General features: G+C 34.0%; 1 non-coding gene across 1 annotated transcript; it reads right to left on the reverse strand.

Annotated features, from left to right (window-relative positions):
* Positions 1–3421: 3421 nt before the first annotated feature.
* Positions 3422–3484, reverse strand: LOC145522107 (U7 small nuclear RNA). Its single transcript, XR_014065920.1, has one exon. It is a non-coding gene; the product is annotated as a U7 small nuclear RNA (small nuclear RNA).
* Between the last annotated feature and the right edge of the window lie 1253 nt (positions 3485–4737).

Below are 4737 nucleotides of genomic sequence, written 5' to 3' on the forward strand. Positions count from 1 at the left end.
GCAGAGGAAAAGTAAGCAAAGTTATAGGAGAATAAAATTAAAATTAACAACAGAGATCTGATTGATAAAAACTGTGCAACCTGAGAATAGAAATAATACTTTGATTTCATATAAACATCAGTTCACTTCAGTCTCTCAGTCGTGTCCGACTCTTTGCGACCCCATGAATCGCAGCACGCCAGGCCTCCCTGTCCATCACCAACTCCCAGAGTTTACCCAAACCCATGTCCATTGAGTCGGTGATGCCATCCAGCCATCTCATCCTCTGTCGTCCCCTTCTCCTCCTGTCCTCAATCTTTCCCAGGATCAGGGTCTTTTCAAATGGGTCAGCTCTTCGCATGAGGTGGCCAAAGTATTGGAATTTCAGCTTCAACATCAGTCCCTCCAATGAACACCCAGGACTGATTTCCTTCGTGATGGACTGGTTGGATCTCCTTGCAGTCCAAGGGAGTCTCAAGAGTCTTCTCCAACACCACAGTTCAAAAGCATCAATTCTTCGGCACTCAGCTTTCTTTATAGTCCAACTCTCACATCCATACATGACTATTGGAAAAACCATAGCCTTGACTAGATGGACCTTTGTTGGCAAAGTAATGTCTCTGCTTTTCAACATGCTGTCTAGGTTGGTCATAACTTTCCTTCCAAGGAGTAAGCGTCTTTTAATTTCATGGCTGCTATCACCATCTGCAGTGATTTTGGAGCCCAAAAAAATAAAGTCAGCCACTGTTTCCACTGTTTCCCCATCTATTTGCCATGAAGTGATGGGACCAGAGGCCATGATCTTAGTTTTCTGACTGTTGAGCTTTAAGCCAACTTTTTCACTCTCCTCTCTCACTTTCATCAAGAGGCTCTTTAGTTCTTCTTCACTCTCTGCCATAGGGGTGGTGTCATCTGCATATCTGAGTTTATTGATATTTCTCCCAGCAATCTTGATTCCAGCTTGTGCTTCTTCCAGCCCAGCATTTCTCATGATGTACTATAAACAAGCAGGGTGACAATATACAGCCTTGACAAACCATAAACATTCACAAAAATTAACAACATATTAGACTCCCCCAAATAAACTTGCAGATCCAAAAAGTAGAAAATCACGATGCCATTAAAGTGAAAATTCTATCCAGAGATAGTAAAACTCTCTCTTAAACAATTCTTGAGTAAAATTGGAACTAAAAGGCAAAATTTCCAAATGTCTAGAAAATAATAGTTATGGTAATGTAACATATCAAGATAAATGAGATACAGTCAGCACATTGCTAAAAATAAATTCATAGCCTTAAATGCCTATTTGCCTAATAAGGAATAAAGAGTATGACACAAGCATTTAACTTTAAAAGTTATACACAGATCAGGAAAATTAACAAAAGGAACGCATATAAAGGGAAGTAATAAAGACAGTATAATAGCAATTAGTAAGTTAGAAACAGATGCATGACAGAGTTTGTAAATACATCTAAAAAACTTTTTATCAAGGAAAGAGGAAGAGTGAATAATTAGCTAAACATATCAAGGAAACCACAAAGGAAAAACTGCATATGCAAAAAAGATGAAAAAGTGGAGATGGAAACATAAGAAATTAAAGAATCACAAGAGATTAATTTGCATAGAATTTGGCAAATTCTATGAAAATCAATTTTAAAACTTTTATGGAATAGATAACTTTCTAGGAAAGGCCATTTACAGAAACAGACCACAAAAGAAGGAAAAAACTCTAAAGTGTCAAAGAGCTTCAAACAACAACAAAAGCATGAAGTCCAATTTATTCACAAGATAATTCCAACAAATCCCAATGATTTTAAACTGCTCATATTATAGGTATTGACAGACATTTAAATTATTGCTGTGAAGCAAGCTTAACATTGATAACTACACTGATGAAAGAGCATAAATAATGAACACCAGAGACAAATCTCATTTATAAATATTAGTACAAAAATCCTAAATAAAATATTTGCAAACAAAACCTGGCAGCATGTTACCAGAATAATATAACATAACCATATGAGATTTATTATGAAATTATATGAACAGAATTTAATAATCATTCTTGAAAGAACATTCAGTAAAATAGAAAAAGATAAACTTCTTAAGCTTAATAGTGAAATATTAAAGGCATTTTCACAAAAGGTATGAACAAGAAGTAATGCCTGCCATCATTTGTGTTATTTAACATTTTACTACTGCTACTGGCCAAGATAATTTGCCAAGAAGAGCTAGAGGTATAAAATATCAGAAAACAGGAAGTGATTTTTTTTTTTTTTTGCAGATTATATGCTATGACTGGACATCTGGAACAGCCAAGCTAATTAACTGCAAACAGTAAGAAAATTCAGTAAAGGAGCAGGGTTAAAAAACTTAATACAGTAGTAATCACTAACTTATATAGGTTAAAATAACAGAAGATATAATAGAAAAAATGTCTTTATATATCATATCACCAAGGAATAAAATTAACAAGAAATGGACAAGACATTATGAAGAAAAGTTCAAAAGGCTACTGAATAATACAAAAGAAGGCATGAACAAATGAAACTGTTAGGATGACTCAATATTATAAGAAGGTCAACACTACCTAACTTAATTAAATATTTAATTACATCTCAGTAAGAATATCAGTTGATATCTTAAATAAGCAAGTGGATTCTGAAGTTTGCATTAAAAAAAGATAGAGCAGATGCCAAAAATGCTGAAAATGAAAGGAGTAAGTAGGAACTATAATCACTAGATTTTTATAAAATTATAAAATCTCAATAATTAAAACAGTGCTCTGATATATGGACAGAACAATTAGCTGAGATATAAACCTACATTCATTAGGTGATTTAGGATGTTAAAAGGGTGACATCTAATAAGTGAGAAAGGGAAATAGTGCTGGGGAAAACGGGTAGCCATATGGGAAAAATATCCACACCCTGAAGCAGGATCATTTCTAGATGGATTAAGATGTCAAAAGTAAAAAATTAAACATAAAAATACCTTTTGAAATGCCATGGGGGAAGTATTTTCATATAAATTATAATTTTCCAAGTTTGATGCAAAATCCAGAAGCCATAAAAGAAAAGACTGATAAATTTTGGGGGGAAGGGGCACTTGGTGCAGCGTATGGGATCTTAGCTTCCCCACCAGGAACTCACGCCCCCTGCTTTAGAAGTACAAAGTCAATGTATGGCAAAAACTACTACAGTATTGTAAAGTAATTAGCCCCCAACTAAAATAAATAAATTTATTTAATTAAAAAAAAAAAAAAGAAGTACAAAGTCCTAACCACCAGAGAATTCCCAAGGCTGATAAACTGACAATTTAAAATATACAAAACACAAGTTTCCACATGGCGAAGCTGAGACACAAAGAAAGAAAGAAAAAAAAATAGTAAAAACAAAACAACACATACACATATTCCAAATGGCTAAGATTGCTAAAATAAAAGGGCCTTCTACAACAGTAAGTAAAAGACCAACAGATAAATTTTAAAAAGCTCTAAGGAGTTTGCAGAAGTGAAAGTAAAAATGGCTCTTGAACATATGAAAAGACACTAAATCTTACTCTTAATATAAAAAAAAACACGTTAAATAAAACAACACTGAGATTATTTTTTTTTTACCTATATTGGCATAGATCAGAGAGCTAATAACATACTGGACTGGCTATGGTAAGGGAACAGGAGTTCTCATGCATTTCTGCTGGGAGGTCAAATTCATACAACCATTATGGAAGACTATTCAACATCTTTATAATTACAAATGTCCTTACCCTTTAACTCAGCAATTCCACTTCTAGAAATGCACCCTACAGATAACATATACTCACATATCTATGGACTTGTTCAAGGAAATCCTAGTCACATAAACATAGCAAACATTTGGAAATAACCAAAATGGACAGCAACATGGAAATGGTTAAATAAATGTTGATATATCCGTACGGTAGAATCAGAAAGAATAATAATGTGCTGAAATAAATGTGCTAAAGTGGGATGAATTCCAAGATATAATGGTAAGAAAGAAAAGGAAGGAAAAAGTGGTGTAGAACAGGGCGTATAAATTTCACTGGGAAATGGATGTACATGTGAGTTTATAACATGTACATATATGGAAGGATACTAAAGAATATTTTTTAGTCTCTCAGCAGGAGGACAGTGGCAGAAGAGAGGCTTGGCTTTCACTCTACAACCAAAAGATGTCTTTTTAACTCTCAAAAAATCTTTTTCTTATTTTAATCTATAGGTTGGATTTGGCCTGTGGTTTTCGACTTTGAAATCTCTTCAAAAAAATGATTAAGCCATAGGTGAAATTTTTTTAATCACAGAATTACTAACTTGTCTAAATTTACATGTCTAAATGCATATAATATTTGCATTATGCAATCAACCTTACCCAATATGACTATTATTGCAATATAAGCACTGGAAGTCCTAATGCCCCAAATTCCAAGTCCGTTATAAGAATAAACTATTTCACTATTACAGAGATGGGATTTTGTTGCATACTAACTCATACAGGGTTTTGTTTGATGATCCTTCTACCTCTGACACAATAACTAGTGTAGGCTGATTCATCCAGACTGAAAAAGAAAAATCTGTCCATTTAGAAACTCAAGGAAGAGGGAGGTGTGGTCAAGTCGGCAGAGTAGAAACAACTTGATCTCACCTCCTCCCATGGGCACATCTAAATAACAACCATGTACAAGGATACTATCGATGATAACAACCTGAAGACTAGCAGAAAAGATACAAAAAAGGAA

The sequence above is a fragment of the Giraffa tippelskirchi genome, chromosome 9 (assembly GCF_054371585.1).
Source record: "Giraffa tippelskirchi isolate mGirTip1 chromosome 9, T2T-mGirTip1v1.2.pri, whole genome shotgun sequence".
Lineage (NCBI taxonomy): Eukaryota > Metazoa > Chordata > Mammalia > Artiodactyla > Giraffidae > Giraffa > Giraffa tippelskirchi.